This window comes from Neolamprologus multifasciatus, chromosome 17 (genome assembly GCF_963576455.1).
Source record: "Neolamprologus multifasciatus chromosome 17, fNeoMul1.2, whole genome shotgun sequence".
NCBI lineage: Eukaryota > Metazoa > Chordata > Actinopteri > Cichliformes > Cichlidae > Neolamprologus > Neolamprologus multifasciatus.
This window is the reverse complement of record NC_140455.1, coordinates 7,571,793-7,590,281: the sequence shown is the minus strand read 5'-3', so window position 1 is coordinate 7,590,281 and position 18,489 is coordinate 7,571,793. Positions and strand designations below refer to the sequence as shown.

The 18,489-nt window shown below is 40.5% G+C and overlaps 1 protein-coding gene and 1 long non-coding RNA gene across 3 annotated transcripts in view; both read left to right on the top strand.

The window, feature by feature from the left end:
* The window catches only part of LOC146498867 (ephrin type-B receptor 1-like), a 131,558-nt gene that overhangs the window by 13,201 nt on the left and 99,868 nt on the right, over positions 1 to 18,489 (top strand). The window lies entirely within an intron of this gene.
* LOC146498869 (uncharacterized) lies at positions 1,857 to 18,368 on the top strand. Its single transcript, XR_014870217.1, has 2 exons — positions 1,857 to 13,392; positions 13,459 to 18,368. It is a non-coding gene; the product is annotated as an uncharacterized LOC146498869 (long non-coding RNA).

Below are 18,489 nucleotides of genomic sequence, written 5' to 3'. Positions count from 1 at the left end.
ACAGTCTACATTAAGAGGCATAACAAAGTGGGATAATGTACAGCAACATCTGTGTCACGGATGGATTTGAAGTCCCCAGGTGATGGGTGATGTGTCCGAAAGTGGCTGAGGACAAAAGGGCTAAGCTCCTGCAACAGACAAAGAGCTCCCAGCCAACCAGTCAGACATGTTGGTGTTTGACAATGAGTAGAAGAGAACAGTTGTGATAGATGTGCTAATCCCAGTTGACACTAACATAAGGCGGAGGAAGCACTGAAAAGAACCAGGGTCCCCGGGTAACAACTGGAGCAGATGTAGAAGGTGAAATCCAAAATCCAGGTGCAAAAATCTGAGCTCTCTGTCGAACACAGTGCAGTCCTACCAACAACTAAGATACTACGCAGAACCCTCAAACTACTCCCGGCAGGGAAAATTGTATCCATTTGCACTTTACAAATTAATAAATGGCAATCCACTTGAAGGAAAAGGCTGACAATCTGCCACAGTTTTCTTATTTTCTACAAATCAAATGAAAAGAAAAAGACCTGTTAGTCAGTCTATCAACACCGATGGAATACTGATTCATACTTCAACACAAATATACAATTTTGTTTGACAGTCTACATGTCTTCCCAAAACAGCTGTGTACTGTAGCTTTCAGTAAACATTATTGAAACTGGAGCATTTACAGCAGTAAGGGAGGGTATGCGGGATTTGTGTAGATTTAAATACAATGCTCGTGTTAGAGGTAATAAAGAAGCTTGTCACCCAGTGAAAGAATATGTCTGCTTTTAAAAAGGTTTCAAACAATGGAGCCCTCTTGTACATCGCAGGAATATACATCAGGCACCGACTATACAGATGGATTCACTGTATTTTTTTTGTTCGGTCTTTTTACCGCCGCGTGTTGCATACTGCAGCTCTGAGCTTTAGACCTTTATAGCTCAGCATATGATTGAACATAATGGCCCATTATTTATTTGCTGGTTGTGAGTGGGCCCTCTGCCAGCCTCTTCAGGGTTCCTGCCGTGGGCATATGGTCTCACAGATAGCCGTGCTGGATATTAAGGACTGTGTCACCATTGGAGCAAAAAAGAAAAGAGGGAGAGGACATAATGGGCGAGATGACACACATCGGTTATTTTTGCCTCACCTTGAATGAGAGAAATGCGTAATAAAAACAATTGAATGTTTTTTTATTTTTATTAAATGTCGATGTTAAGCATTGTGGTTGCTGTTAGAGATCCAAAATAACATCAAGAGAGTACAGGAGTCTCACATTTCCATCCCAGATATCTCTCTTTCAGTCTTTAGCCTGAAAAAGTAGAAAGTTGTTTTCAGGTGTTACAAGGGGTCGCTCTACATCACGTAAACACAGCCCACTTTGATTCTACGTGGGCTAAAGAAACTCCCTCATCTGTCACTGCAAGGAAGTTCAACCATCTAATTCCTTTTAATGAAAGAAAAATGAAGTCTCGGAAATTGGCAGCTCATCGTCCCTGACTGTCTTGTCATTATAAAACGTTTTTGTTAGTTCACAAACTTTCTTTACTGTGGACATATTGTAAAAAACAAGTTTAGTAGCAAGTGGACAAAACAGGAACTTTTCTGTCATTTAATAGTTTATCTACTACTTGATTTCTCTGGTCTATATGAAGGGGGATGAAAGAGGTCAAGTCCAAAATGTATGCACTACTCCACATTTCCATAGTTGGCCAGTGGGCCAGGCTGATTCTGGCGCCTGGGCCTTATGTTTGACACACCTATATGCTTGAGCTGGAAGAGTGTAATTTATTTAACACAATTCAGTGGGCTAGAAACAAAGTATTGTGCTAGTGTTCATCTGATACTATTATCAACATCAGTGTCGATGCTTTTTACTCACCAAAAGTCGGCATGGTAGGAACTGTTTTTTTCTGTCACCTTTGCATTAACAAGACTTTTTTTGTGTGTTTAAAAATCACTTTCTGGCTTTTGCATTCAATTGAAAAACTGTCATTTTACTCTTCTAGTATTCCACCTGCACAGTCTTCTGTTCCTATTTCAGTTTAAACCTTATCAGCTCACGGTAGGTTGACCAAGCGTCTGTGCTCTTTTATAGAGTTACTCGGCTTGACACTCGCTCGGTTTCATTCGCACCTGTCTTTTACAGCCAAAGGCTTCTGTTCTGTTGGCTGCTAAGCTGCTCTGTTGGAGCAGTGGGCCATTCAGTGCTTCTACTTCGACAGAAGGAAAGTGACCGCAGGAAAAAGATTATTATTCAGGTCCGACACGTGTAGTCTCGGTGTCAACTTTTGTCTGGCAAAATGTCACACGCATGTATCGTGACCCTACAGACTATGCTTTTGGTGGGTTTGTATTTTCCTCTTGTTCTCCTCGGCAAAAATGTTAAATAGCTGGGGCAAAGCAAATACCATGGCAGAGGGGGGACGGCTGAGGGGGAGCACCAGAGACAGTTTTACTTGTCTGCGGTTATGATAGCGAGATAGCGAGTCTCCTGAGATGTGGAGAGAGGATGGAAAAGGACAGAAAAAGAGTTAAAGCAAGAAAGAGACATAAAAAGACAACGAACCCAGCATTTAGTCCTAGGCAGTTGACTATTTGTTGCAGAGAGCCAGTAAGTGTCAGGTCCGTCCCTCTAGGGCCCATTTTAACAGGTTCTTTGTATCTGAGTGGTCAGTATCAGGCTTGTAATCCAGCCAGACAATTTATTACTGCTGTAGAAGTTGTATTATAAAGCTGTGAAGCATGCGTGTGTGCAAACAGTAACTGGAGTACAAAAACCTCTTTTATCGGCTTAGGGTGTAGGCCTATTGTTCCATAGTCCTAAAGTAGCAAACTTTAGATCGTGATTCTTTAAGATTTAGTCTTTTAGATGAATGGAAATGAGAAAATTAGAGTTTTAACCTCCTAGGACCTGGCGTCCACATATGTGGACATCACATTTTGGGTAATTTAGACCAAAATACTCAATTTTGCTCTACAAGAGCCTGATATCCACTTACGAGGACATTATACTGCTACTGTTCTATCAAAATTTTAAACGAATATCCTCATATGTGGCTCTTATTTTGCTATTTTTCTTATGTTTTTCTTTTCTTTTTTTCAGGTACAACCAAATTAACAAGCAGCACACAAAAAATTGTTTTGCAAAAATTAATCGCTGAAAAAATTCAATCCGATATGCAATCACATTGTAGACCGATTCCATTAAGGGACTCCATATTAAATTCAGCTTTACAGAGCTATTATCATACATTGTTTACTGTACAATACCCTTCTGGTTTATTAGTATCATCTAATATTCAAAACATTATTGGTTTTGAAGTAAATTGAATTGTGTAGACTCTGGAATATGCACCGTTATTTAACTTTTCCTAGCTACAGTGTGGTGGCACGTGGATTACGTTGAGCACAAACTGTTTTGACCGGATGAATTCATGAGTCATGAGTTGCTCAAAAGGAAGGAGGTGGTCAGGGAGGGTTGTGAAGCAGAGTTCTCATAGTGGACTTTAGTGTTCTTTAGTCATGTCTTACTTTTCCATCGTCAGTCTGCAGCAGCAAACGTGTTCGGTGAGTTCGATTGATGGTGTCTCGTAAACCTAGCGGAGTTTTTATCAGAAGTTTCATCTTTTCTGAAATGTTAATTTGAAATTATGGATGTTAATTTGAAAGTTTGGAAATGTTTGCCACTCGCAAAATCCATAAACTGCATTGTGATAGAAACCCCTAATCAAATTTTCTTTACAGCCGTGGAAATGTTTGCTGCATGAAAATGCCTGTGCAACAAACAGGAGAATGTGTCATTTTTCACACTTTGGTTGGTGGAGTCGCTAAAAAAAACACAATTGCTACATCAAAAGTCTGTAAAAAAACATCTACAATAAACTACTGCAGGTCATATATATGCTTCAAGAAACTCAGCTGACAAATAGACTCTTGTAATGACTGGTGACAGTGTAATAAAACATTTCTTAGTAGTCAAAAATGTGAGTTGGATGAGAATAGGTGATGGAGTAAACCTCATACATAATTCACTCTACGTTGCTCAAATAAAGTCAGAAAGGCACGGGAAAAAGTAACAGTCAGTTGGAGACCTGATTTACACCTCGCCACTGACAGGCTGTTCTTCAAGACTCGCACAATAAAAGATAGCAAGTGATGAGTGGCGAGGGAAGTGGAGCTGGATGCACCTGCTGTGGTGAAGTCCTCAGGGTCAATCCAGGAAGAGGCAGGAGCATATTTCTGTGACGGCAGGTCAAACCGTGCGTGTATGCGTGCGCGCGCGTTGACTAGACACCAGCACTTGACTTTGACGACCCTCGCGCCACAAACACAGTAGCACAAACTTCACACTTGGGCTCTTTGCGTCCATCTCCGTCCTTCCTCATACCCCGTCAGCAACTCCTCGGGTTTCTCCCCGGAGAAGCAAAGCGGTCAGCAAACTTAAAACTCCCTATCCCTAGGCTAAACACATCTCTCACATAGTAGAAATTGTTTAGACATGCGTGCTTTACCTTAGCTTGCGTGCAAAATATACTCAGTCATCCTCACTGACTCAGAAAATAGCTGTGACAGCTCACGATACAGGTGACCTTTAATGAACTGTGCTGCTGAGGTTACACCCCTCATCTCAATCTGATCTCCTCACCTCTGTGACTCTAATCTAACGCCTTTCTGAACAGAGAAACGGGTTTTTGAAGAGTTTTTCATGGCTATTCCGTGCTTGCACTTGATTTTGCAGTACCACTCTAAAAATGTGTAAAAGAGACCTCTCAGCATTTCATTAAATAGCGGGGGGAGGATCTAAAATGGTGCATGTACAAGCACTTCGTAGCGCTGTGAGGGGGGAAAAAAGTGTACTGCACTGTGTGAAAGAGGAATGCTCAAATTTAATCTCATTTAACTTGTTCAATTTAAATTACGAGTTTATTGATAAACTGCTAGTTTAGCTAGAAGTGGCAGTTTGAGTTGTCTCTTGCTCTGTGGTGCCAAATGGTCCTTCCTTTCAAATGTGTGGCAAAAATCACACATCATTAATATTATAGATCAAAGTGAGGTTTCACACATTCTAGTAAACCGAATCAAAGAAAAGTCTCTAACTAGCCTGAGGAAATGACCTTCAACAACAATAATATCATAGTTTTTTACTACATTAATATTCACTGCTTCTGTTTTTAGGGTCTTTAACACGCACCATTTGTCTCAACCTCTCAGGTTTAACGTCATTGATTAGCTGTGTTATGTTCAGTCTATGTTCAGGATGACAAAATTGCTTTTCTTCCCCTCCCTATAAAAACTTTTCAGGAACTACAGCAGTTCGATATAAACTCTGAAGTCTGCTGGAGTATTTATTACTGCTTTAATGCAATGTTTATTAATTTCAACTGAGTTTAGAGCTTAAAAATATAACCAGAACATTTCCTATAATATTGTAATCTTTAAAAAAAAAAATGAATATGCATAATATTCCCCGGCTCACATATTCTTCTTTAGACACTCAGTCAAACAAAACCGTTTAAGATGCCAGAATTAAATCCCTTTCAACTTTCCCAACTCTACCATTAACTTTAATATTTAATATGAAATATTTCAAAGTGAAACAGCAAAAATACTGTAATTTTAACACTTTTGCAGTTTAAAAGTCAATAAACGTCTGAAAATAAGGAATCGCTGGCTGACCAAAGACCAAAGGTCATGGCTGAATAATGCAGTGAATGATGGTGAGGTTGAGGCTGATCTTTACACACAGGAGTGTGATTGTTCTTCTCTGTCGGTCCATCACAGCCGCTGCGCCATCACTTGCAAAACCAGCAAACCGTGCAGACAGCAGCTCCGATGCATAGCTGCAGTTTAACGAGTTAAAATAATAAGCTGCTGACCTTTTAGGGAATTCTGATGATGATCATTTATGTGGTTGACACTCAGTAGGAATATTTCTAGATTTTTCTGTGAGGTTTTGGCACTTTGAGTCTTTTTCATTTCTCCTTTATTTAGTTAGTGATAGTTTTCACATTGAAACAGCAGTTTAATGTAAGCAGGTTTAATGGAAACTTTGGGACGGGATCTGGATCATCCTTTTATGTGCAGTGTTATCTCGACTGTCACGGGATCGCGAGTGCTGAATGTGAAAGTCAGTTTCGGATTTGTTTTCTGTTTGTTTCTGTAGATCATTTCAAAATGCAGCACTAAAAATCAGAGGGATAAATTTTTATCCCCACCATCCCCTCTGGAAAATCACACTCTGCCTATATTAACAGTTTTTAATCTTATAGCAGCAACAGCTTTAATGGATGCCAAATTTAAAACAGATTATGGGCCGAATACCCATGGCACATGCTTTATTTTCTCTAAAGGATGATGCTAAATGAGAGGCTGAATTACAGCAAGTAGTGGACAGAGGATAGTCTGAATTGTGAGAAGTGTAGTAAGCTAAATGTTACTTGCCTATAGAAAATGATTTGTCTTCATTGGTTGTAGCCTTTAAAAAAAAAAAAAACAGTTATTTTTGTCATTTTTCAGTGATCGGTTTCCTCAAGACTTTGAGAATCTGTCTTTCAACGTAGCACTATGTAATTCCTTGGAAAGGTTTTTACCTCTTTTAGGATTTAAGCCTGCAGTCACTCCACTATCACATTGTGGTCTACTGTATTTGATAGCATGTGGTTGCACACTGACATGAGCGGACTTCACGCTGTGCGAGCATGTGTCTCTTAGCCACTGTGCACATTCTGCGTTAGCATAAGGTGTGTGCCCGAGCCAGCGGATGTCTCTCAGGCTGGCTTTCTATGGAAAACCTGTCGACAGATTGACCTGCTGATAGATTAAGACTGTCGGGGGAGATACAGCACAGGCCTGGAGGCATGCGGTCAGCTGATATCTTTTTCTCTCTTTGTTCATTTCCGTCTTTCTCTAGCTGTCTCCGGGGAGACAAGCGGAGACACATGCTGACATGTGATAAACAGATCTGTGACTAATGGTTTGCTTTAATAGAATACAAATGAGATGATTAAACAACCTCTTTTATGCCAAGGAAATAAACTCCGCTGACGAAATAATGCGTGAAGCTGGATTCTGTTGGTTTTTCATTATATAATCATATTCCGTCTGTATAATGAGCGATGGAATATCAATAAGAGAAATGAGCAAGTTTTGTTTTTGCAAAGTTATGATCAGGACACGCTCTTACTAAAATTAATTAGTAGTAGTGTAAAGCGCTTTGGGGTCCTTAAGGACTAGAAAAGCGCTAAACAAATGCAGGCCATTTACTATTTACTAAAATTAATTACAAGTTTATGTTTAAGTTACCTTGTCATTCACATTTTTCCTAATAATTCTTCAAATTCCAAAGTTCTTTTTGTTTGTTTTTGTCCTGTTGTTTCTTCTGGAAAACCTACCTAGACTACAGCTGTGTTCTAATTATCCAATATATAGTATTTGCTACACTAACTAGTAAACAAGTGGAGACAGCTGTTGCATTTCACTACATGATTGCACCACTGCGACATAATTATGCATTGGATATTCGTAATTATTTCTCTGGCTAAAACAACAGCAGAACGTGTCCCCTCTACTTATCACACAATTGGAGAACAAATGGGCTTATCTTAAATGCAAAACCTCTTTTGTTCTCCACACAGAAGTGTGCATGCACGCAACCAAAGCTTGCTCAGACACAATTGGTTGATGTAGCTCGGGCTATAAGTGGACTACAAACTGAAACCAGAAGACCAGAAACCTCAGGACTTCCCATCAGATTCTGCATATTTACAGGGATTACTCTGTACACTGATGTTTCAGCAATAACATCAGTGTACCCGCACATAAAGAAGCAACATTTGTCACTCAAAATACTACTACTACTACTGCTGAAAGTAATAATAATAATATCAATAACAATAATAAAGAAATGTTCATTGTTTCTCCGTTCTCACATCAGTCTGTGCATTTACAAACAGCTTTTTTTTCCTTTTCCCATTCAGTTGCTTGTGTCTTCCATTTATAGACTAGACTAGAAAAGGCTCGACAACTTGTTGTTCACCTGACTAGAAATAAACGTTTTCCCCGAAGCAGTAGACGTACTATTGTTAATCCACTGAGTAATCTTTGGTCAGTTTGTTTTCTTCCATAACAGCTCTGCAGTTATCTTCTTTCAGACTGACGTCCTCAAATGTGTTTCGTTTTGTCTTGTATATACAATTGTAAAAAGTCTGGACTCCATATAAAAAAAGATATATTGCAGTCTATTTGAACAAGAAATATTCACAACCAATTTTCTTTAAAACATGTAAACAACAAACAAACAAACAACCAAAAACCTGCTGACAGCTATTACTGTACTGGCCCAGGAACAGACAGCGAACATAGTTCATCACTGCTTTCATCTAGAAATGCCACTTCCTTCTCCGGGAACAAGCTTATCAAAGGTGGACCGAGGTGAAGTGAGGAAAATGTCCTGTGGTCTGAGTGGTCGATATTTATCAAAATGTTTATTTATGCTCGTTATCGCACTTCACAAAACACTCATTGAGATCACTCTGGGTTACATTAGTGCACCTGCCACAAATGATATTTACACGTATTGTAGTGCCACATGGGGCCAAAGAGGCAACATTCTGCACTTATTACAACAACATGAATCTGGAGTAATAGTCTGGTTAAACTGGCCTGTTTTTGTCCAGAGCTATCAGCCTGTCAGACCTGGTAATCAGCTGCAAACTTAACCTGAAGACAGAGTGAAAAATAGGGAAAACACTCAGTTTAGCTGTTGGGTGTCCTCAGATTTCCAGTGCTGTGTTTAACGAGTAGTTGATGCAACACCGTGTTAAACATGCCCTCTTTTCAAAATGTGCTGCTGGCATCAAATTCAAAATGATACATTTTTGACTAAAAAACAACATTTCCGAGTTTCAGCATTTGATGTGTAATGTGTGTTGGAGTTTTAATGATTTGCAAATCATTTTGTTTTTATGTGCATTTCACCATTCAGCTCTAAAATGCCTGATCGGTCTAAGGCTGGTTTTAGGTTATTTGAAGAATCCATTTAATGCTGTGTTAAATGCTGTGCTCTTCACACAAAGATCTGTGACTGTAGACTTGGCTGAACGGTTTGGCTGCCTGTTGCCTTCATGGTGCTTATGTGCATTTTTCAGTACATATTGTCGCTCTCTACATTGCCTTCTCAGCGCACTTACTTACATAAACTTAAGAAGCTGTAATGCAGCGGGTGCTTTCTTGTTTGAAGGAGATGAGCTTGTGTGCGACGCAGTGTAGATGCACTGCAGACACAATTCACACAGTGGCCTATTTCCTTTCAGCCTGTTTCCACACAGGCTCTTTTCTTTCAGGTTCCTTCGGGTCACAAGTTACATCTGACAGATTCCTGTGTGTGTTTTAAATTATCAGTTGACATGTAAAAAGGCAAAAGAAAATATTAAGTAGACATACATTTGTTTAAGAATGATTTCATAAAAATGTGAGGGGATTAGGGCTTTGATGTTAGGGCTTGGAGATGACACGTCAGCGTCTGAAACTGCCAATTCTTCAGAGCGTAGCTCGCAATTCTACCTCGTTTGATTTTGTGTCCCACTCATCTTTCATTTGTGACTGACTGCTCAAAGACACACATTGAAAAACCGTGGAACCCTCTCGGTACTCTCAAAGCCCTGCTGGAGTTTGTCTCATAGTTTTGGGGAGTTTGTGAGCTTTTGTAACTGTTGATGTAGCTGACACATTTACATTAAAGTGGTGTCATATTAGAAGTGTAGAATGGCAGATTTAGAGACTCAAACTAAACTTAAATATGAGCTTACTTGAAGTACGTTAGATGATTTAGAGTTTGGATTAGCGATGTAAAAGCATTTCCTTTAGCTGAAGATTGGATACTGCTAACATATTTTTCATACAATCTGCCAGCTTGTATTATTTTTGGATGTGCTGATTTGATTAATAAACGGGTCTTAAAATTCCCTTTAAAAGATATGTCACACTACCACAAAGCACAAGGTGAAATTTTCAAAGCTACCTGATTTCTTATTGCTGCTAGACACCTCACATTTTGCATCACAAGTCATTTGCATGAATCAATTATCGTAATGGTTGCTAATCGATTTTCTGACAGCTATTTGATTCATGGTTCCAGGTTTAGTGACAGTGCTTTTTATTTTCCTTATTAAATCAAAATAATACAAATAGAATATGCTAATAGCTTTATTGTGTTATTTTCTGAAAGGGAGACTCTCATTTTATTATTTCTTTATAATTTTGTTAACCAGCCCGTGAACAGTAGCATTGTGTGTTTTGTGGCTCTGGAGAAGATTTGTCAGCTTTGAAAATATAACCCTGAGCATGTCATCATGTACAGTGTCTGGGCTTGCAGAAGTGCATTTATACCAGGAAGCCTAGGCTCTTGTATGCATTATGGATGAGCAAGATTTTTATGAGAGACTAAAATTCTCTCTAAAGTTTTTATCTCAGGGGCTGAGGTTTGAACGTCAGGCATATAAAAGACCGTATTACTCATTAAAATGAAACAGTAGGCTAAGAAGGAGAAACTGATTCTCTAAATAAATGAATATTAATTGCACTGCTGAGCTTGTTCATTGATATCACCTCACAGCAAGAAGCCTCTCTGTTTAAAACCACTTGTCAGCTGGAGCCTTTCTGTGTGGAGTTTGCACGTTCTTATTGTTCCTGCATCAGTTTCATCTGCATGCTTTGGTTGAAAAACTGAGGATTCTCGAGTTAAGCTAACATGTAGGATTTAATGTGAGTGTGTGGCTTTCAAGAACTCCAGCTCCTGTCCTTTACCACTCCAGATAGACTCCTGACCTGTCCGGACTTTTACCCCTAGATTGGTTGGTTCTTGGTTTTGTAGTGCACACTCAGTACAAATGAAGCCAAGCCAACACCAACCACTGACCAAAGTGCCAAACTCAGGAATAAATATGCATTACAGTAACATAAATAGAATTCTAAGACAAAATAAAAGCATCAAAGACAATTAAACATGAGTAAAACAATAAAATAAAGAATAAAAGCAACAGCTCATACTGTGCAGAAGCAAAACAACATTAAAACTGAAAGAAAAAAACTCACATAAATGAACATCTTTGTCATGTATTTAAAGTTTAAAAACTTCCAAAACTACAAACCTTACATGACCACTTGAGGCTGTCTCTCAACCGTCTTTTATGGCTTTTTTGCACCTAACCTATCCGGTCTTTAAGTGATGACGTGATGAATCCTGCTTCCGGGCCCAAACTACTCTGCGTTTAATAAGACTGTTGTGTTTTTAACATGTTTTAATGCTTTGTATCTTGTTCTATTTAATCTCAACAAGCCCCTAAAAACAGTCAGTGATCACTGTCGGCCTCTCTCGGTTTTTATTACCACTATTCATTTTAAAGCTCAGTTTTTAAAAACTTTTAACTACAGCCCAGCCCATGCAGCAGTATATTAATGACTAACCTCGTATTGTGGATGGATTATCTCAGTTGTCAAAGGAGCTTGGAAAGAAAAGCGTCTGGACTTCTTTAAGTTGCTTGAAGACGTTTCACCTCTCATCCGAGAAGCTTCTTCAGTTCTAAGGTCAAATGGCGGAGAGTCCCAGATTTAAACCTAGTGGGAGTGTCCCCCCAAAGAGGGACAAAAGGACCCCCTGATGATCCTCTAATCGCCTGAGCCAAGGTGTGAAAATGGGTGTGGGTCACAATCAGCCAGAGTTTCGGGAGAGCTCATTGTGAAACCTGGCCCCACCTTATCATGTGAATTCCTGAGGTTAGATGGCCCAGGATGTGAGTGAGCGTTAAGGCGTCTGGGGAGGGAACTCAAAACTGGATTATAGATGGCAGAGAGTTGGTGTTGTAAACCACCGCCTCTGTTAAAAGATGGTCGCTCACAGTGGACATGATGGCTTCTTTCACTCCTCTTTCAAACCATCTGTCCTCTCTGTCCAAAATGTGAATGTTGGCATCCTCAAAAGAGTGTCCTTTATCCTTAAGATGCAGATGGACAGCTGAGTCTTGTCCTGTGGAGGTGGCTCTTCTGTGTTGTGCCATGCGCTTGTGAAGTGGCTGTTTGGTCTCTCCAATGTAGAGGTCTGGACATTCCTCGCTGCACTGTACAGCATACGCCACATTGTTAAGTCTGTGTTTTGGCGTTTTGTCTTTCGGGTGAACCAGTTTTTGTCTGAGCGTGTTGCTGGGTCTGAAATGCACCGGGATGTCATGCTTGGAGAAAACTCTCCTGAGTTTTTCTGGAGGGGATGACAATGTTGTTGCGTCTGTCTTTCTTATCCTCCCACGCTGGTGTCTGATCTTCTTTTCTGTGCCTCTTTGCTGACTTTATGAACGTCCAATTAGGATAACCGCATGTTTTGAGTGCTTCCTTTACGTGTGTGTTCCTTCTTTTTTCCTTCAGGCTTAGAGGGAACATGTTCTGCCCGGTGGTGTAGGGTCCTAATTACTCCAAGTTTGTGTTCCAGAGGGTGATGGGAGTCAAACAGGAGGTACTGGTCCGTGTGTGTGGGCTTCCGGTAAACTTCGATGTTGAGGTTGCCATTCTCTTCAATGTGCACAGCGCAGTCCAGGAAAGGCAAACAGTCGTCCTTGTGTCTTCCCTGGTGAACTTGATGTTTTTATCCACAGCGTTGATGTGCGCAGTGAAGGATTCCACTTCTTGTGTCTTGATTTTGACCCAGGTGTCATCTACATATCTGTACCAGTGGCTGGGTACTCTTCCTTTGAAAGAGCCAAGAGCCTTCCTTTCCACTTCCTCCATGTAAAGGTTGGCTACAATAGGTGACACGGGGGAGCCCATGGCACAGCCATGTTTTTGTCTGTAGAAGCCTTCGTTGTATTTGAAGTATGTTGTGGTGAGGCAGAGGTCTAACAGTGTGCAGATCTGATCGGGTGTGAAGTTGGTCCTGTCCTCCAAGGAGCTGTCTTCTTGTAGTCGTTTTCTGACAGTCTCCACTGCCTCCGTGGTGGGTATGCAAGTCAAGAGAGAGACTACATCAAAGGACACCATGGTTTCATCTGGATCCAGGGTACGTTTCTGGACCTTTTCGGTGAAGTTGGTGGAGTTTTTGATGTGGTGTGGGGTGTTCCCCACAAGAGGTGCAAGGATGGTAGACAGGAAGATGGTAGATGGAAGACAGCTCCTTGGAAGACAGGACCAACTTCACCCCCAATCAGATCTGTCCCTCACGTTAACTTTTATCGAGTGGAAGATTTTTTTTTAGTGTTCGTCCTCCAGCTTTACTGTTACTGTTTATGCTAACATAGCTGTGTCGCTAGTGATCGTGTAGCACATTATTATATACCAGCTAGTCCAACTTCAGTAACCCTACAAATGTCACTGCTGTTTAGTTTTCTGTCTTCATTTATGTCGGAAGTGATAGCAGAGCTGTACGTCTTAATTTTTTTTGGTAGAGCAGCAAGACTGATCATTTTATTAAAGAGAAAAGAATTTGGAAAGTTTTTCAACTTTTAGTAATGCCACAGTGATCGTTAGACTTTGGGACCTGCAGTGTAGTTTGGGCTCGGACAGGGCTAATGACGTCAGACTTAAAGACCGGATTATATGGCTTGCTGTTTGGTTAAAAAGAGTCTTTAGGGGCCAGATTGGGCAACTGCAAACTGGGTTTAGGCGTTAACCCCCCCCCCCCGAAAAACTGCTGTTAGTATATTCAAACTCAGTGAGAAAATTGCGTGATAAAATGTGGGAACTCAAAAAATATAGGAAGGAGACGATTTGATGCACTTTACTGCTAAGTGATTTAAAGGTTTTTGTGCTTCGTATTAAACTGAACTGTGTTTAAAAAAACAGTGAAACCTTTGTAAAAACTAACTTTGGACTTATGCTCACTTGCTACTTTGCCCCATTTAGTCAGTCTGGTACTGGGTGTACAGCCCCGTGCTGACAAAGCTAGCTCCTATTGGCTGGAAATTTAGCACTCCACTCTCCAAAAATGGGCTCTTCTGTCTGGACAAACCAAGGTGGTAACAGCCATAATGCTAAAACTGAGCCTTCAGAACTGGAGTTCACAATGACTACCTCTGCCCTTTATGTATCTATACTTTCATGAAATGCCTCTAACAGTCTCCTTTTTTCTAGCTTCATCCATAATTCATAAAGATTTAAAATATTCCGTTAAGTCTTCAACAACCAGCAATCATACACGCTAACAAAGTGTAGACACAATCATCCTTCTGAAGCGCTGCCTGTTCACCATATGTCCCACAGTGAATACATAACCTTTAATTTGTAATATATTATCCTCACTTGAGCCCCCTCGTGTAGCCCTCTGAATTATCCATCCCATCAACGCACCGAACAGCGATCCATGATGTGGCATCCACACGCTCTCCTTAAAATCGCAGCGTGTCAGCAAGAGGCCTGCTCCCCTTGTGTTAGTCACAAAGGCACAAAGGAGTCTGCCACAGTGACAGACTGGATGCTTCACACGGCGCTTGTGCCTCTGAGCGAGCGAGCGAGCGTGCTCATTTGCGTGCGCGCGGCTCTTTTTGTGGCGGTGGCAGTTTCATGTTAAGTTTCTTCCAGAGAAAGAGAGAAAGACAGCCATCATTGGGGCTCAGTTCTAAAAATAATACCCCAGTATGTCTTTGTACTGTTGTGCCATTCCTATTTTCTAAAGACAATAAGTTATTTATTTATTTATTTTACAGTGACTAGCAGAGCCCGGTGTCTAAAAACTCAATATGTTGCACTTATATTTATAGTGCCATTCGTCTGCTTTGACAAGCCATCATGTTTTGGCAAAGCACAATAAATTTTCTGCGTTTTAAAGGGCCCCCGTTTGACTGTGTTGTATTGAATTATCCAACATATAATATGTCTCGGTGACAAGCCATCAAACTAAAGAAATCCAACATTATAGAAGTGGTGGCGGCAGCATTTCCCAACTCTTTGTGGCAGCATCACGGTCAGAGCTGTAAGTTGTCAAAATATGCAAGTATAAACGGGGATTTAGGGGCCTTTTTTCAGCTTCTACAAGGCTGCGACTGAAGGTTTCTCTTGGACAGTGATAATGCTGTAGTTTTGCAGCAGTGACGAACGTGCTCTCTTTCATCAAGGCAAATCATGACGCCACAAATTTTCTAGGTCAAGGCTGTTGACAATGTGAGTGGGAAAAGAGAGGAGAGGTGAAATCAAAGGGTGAGGAAGAGACGTAAAGGGAAAAGCGAGAGGAAGACGCGAAGACCAAAGTCTGAGACTGAGATTGACTACGTGTGTGTGTGTGTGTTTTCATGTGCGAAAGCTCCGTTGTTCCTTTTAACACTGCGGCCCCGCGCTTCCATTCACGACAACAACAATGTGTCAGCAACAAAAAAAAGAAAACAACAGGAGAAAAAAAGCAGCCTGATACCGCCGAGGCATTGGTTACACTTGTGCACACATCTAATCCCAAATATCTGCTCCTGTGAGGCCCCACGGCTTTGTGGACTCACTTGGCCTCAAAATGTCCACCTTGTATTTCTCTCTGCTTTTCTTTTATTATCAGATTACTGGTTCACTACCTGTGGTTGAGCAGTCTTCTGTTCTCTGTAGCTGCTGTTGGATTTCCAGCCACTTGGAGGAGCAGTTACTGCTTTCAAATGTATTTCTGTCCACATAGCAACATAAATTTTAATATGGCTTTGGCTAGTTTAACTATGCTTTTCATCAAATCGCAAGTGAAGCATCTTGTAGCCAGCTGGTACAACGTGTCCTTTCTTTGGTGAGGGGAAGATCAAAACGAGGTTTATTGAAGGTCAACAACCTCTTTATTTAAAACCATGCTATGACATCTATGTGTAGCATTATATTGTAAATGGTAAATGGCCTGTATTTGTATAGCACTTTACTTAGTCCCTAAGGACACTACATTCAGTCATTCACCCATTCACACACCCATTTACACACTGGTGATGGCAAGCTACATTGTAGCCACAGCTGGTTTGGGGCGCACTGACAGAGGCGAGGCTGCCGGACACTGGCGCCACCGGGCCCTCTGACCACCACCAGTAGGTAACGGCTGAAGTGTCTTGTCCAAGGACACAATGACCGAGACTGTCGGAGCCGGGGCTCGAACCGGCAACGGAAGGTTGCAAAGTGAATAGCAACGATGTTAACCCTACTAATGCCATAAGCACCTCCCAGCTTAATAATTGCATAGCTACTGCCTTATCCCATAGCTAGTGTAGCATTAGCTAAATTGGCTAATGTAGCTTCACCTACCTTAGCTAATGCTACTAACTCATTGTTTCACTATGCAGGTAAATTTATGCAAGTTTCCCAAAATATCTAAGTCTCGTATCTTAATGAGATTCAAAATCAATATTTGGGTACGACCTCAAGTTTTATCCCTCCATAAGAGTTAACGTATTGCATAGTATTATAAATTAGCTGTGGTGACACGTAGCAGAAAGCCAGAACCACAGTGGGCACAAATCTGTCACTCAAAGCACCCAAGCCTCTAATAATACATAATTTTAAGCCATAACAAATTGTAAATGATGAGTTATTTAAAAAATAAAATCCTGTCCACATAGCCCATTTTTGACACCAATCAAAAATGAGAGAATTAACTATAGAGATCAGTTTTTATTTTTGCTTTAAAGTAGGCATTTAAAATAGAAACTAGTGGAAAGAGAAGTGACCAGTAGATTTCATTGAGGTTGGTAGTAAATTGCAAGCCTGTCCTTTTTCCAGTGTCACTGCTGGAATCATGCAATGAAAGCTCGCTAATATTACTTGTCCTAAAAAAATTCTGATACTGATTGTTTTTATTATTGAGACATAAAGCTTCAAAGCTAAGGTGTTACACGTGAGAAAGGATTTGGGTTTTTTTTCTCTTTAGTAGCAGATCACAGATAATCCTTATTTATAATAAATGAGCAGCAGGTGCACTTCAAAACATTATAACAGACCTGGTCAGCAACATCCGGCCAATGCTTTACAATAAAACATTAAGTAGACGCAGGACCCTCTCAACACTCTGCTCTGTGACGCTTTCCTCACTTTAGGTTAATGACTTTCTCTTCAAATATATTGCACATTGTTCGCTCAGAATCTTTGTGCAATAAATTACTTTTATGAAGAGGAATGTAGGTTCTTCAATTACCTTCCTTTGAAAGGAGGTTTCTGTGTGCATAAATAAGCGCGGAGCTGACAGTAGCAGACACCAAAAATACTCTAAGGGGCGAAGCACCTAATTTAGCAACTAAGAAACTGGAGAGCAAAAGCTAAAATCCATAAAGAGGAATCCAGCAACCTCGAGCGGAACTTTGACACGGTGATATTTTATCATCGAGGCAGCTCTTAACACAAACACACCTTCAGTAATAAAGCGTCACTAAAGGAAATGGGGAAGTGAGCCAAGGAAGTCATGAGGTCTGTCGTCTCAGGTTTTGAAGTGAATTCATTACGCACAAAGAGAGATGCTCGGCTGGATACAAATACTCAGATATTTTTAAATAGATTTATAATATGAATAACATCTTAATAAGCATAAAAGTTCAGCTAATGGCCATTGGGTTGGTATTCATCACTAGCATAATGCCAGCCTGCGGGATGTATGCTCAAAAAATGAAAACACTGCTGTGCCAGATGTGACTGTGAACACAAATAAATACAAATTGTACATTTTCTTACCTGTGCTTCAAAAATCATGGCTTAGATTTGATCTGATGGAGTGCTCAGTGCTCATCTAACCAGTTAGTATCTCTTAAAACTGCATCTGAAACAATATCCATGTGACATGACGGCGTTATGCTGTTGTTGCAGCATTTCAATTTTGTCTCCCACATCTGCGTCTCCTCCTGTAGCCCTACTGTTGTTGCACCGTTCTGCCTGTTTTTGCTGATAGATTGTGCTTTTGAGCTGCTGAGCAGACTCTTTTAAGACAACAAGGTCAGCCCATTAGCCAGTGCTTCAGAGCGATGTTGAATGTGTCGAATGTGGGGATTATTGGGTGAGACTTTGCAGGCTGTGTACACTCGCTGCGAGGTGAGTTTAGCTGAAGGGGACTCCATGCAGATAAGAGCAGCTTTTATACACCAGAGTATAATAATAAGCTCCTGTGGGCTTAATAGAGAAAATCGTGTTTGGCAGGGGCTAAATCTTGATAACACTAAAATGTACTTAGTTTTGTTCTTTCTTTCTTTTTTGTTGTTGTTGTTATGAGTCAAGCCTGGCTTTTTGTTTAGCTGTTCATTGAGTGCTTAAATTTAATTATAACATTTCCTGTGGAGAGGCAAATGTTTGCCCTGGTTTTGTGTGTGGAGTTTTTCAGATTTTCAGAGCACTGTTCACTGTCTTATAATTGTCTTTGTAATTGATTTTGGGGGCATATGAGGTTCAATTAAAGCAAAAGAAAAGCTGCTCTGCGTGACTCCTGTGCAGGCTGTGTACTTTTGAGTGCTCACATGTGCCTATATATCTATTTATATTTGAGTTAGTGCACATCATCTTCACAAAGTGTGCTCTACCGACTGAGTTGTCCTT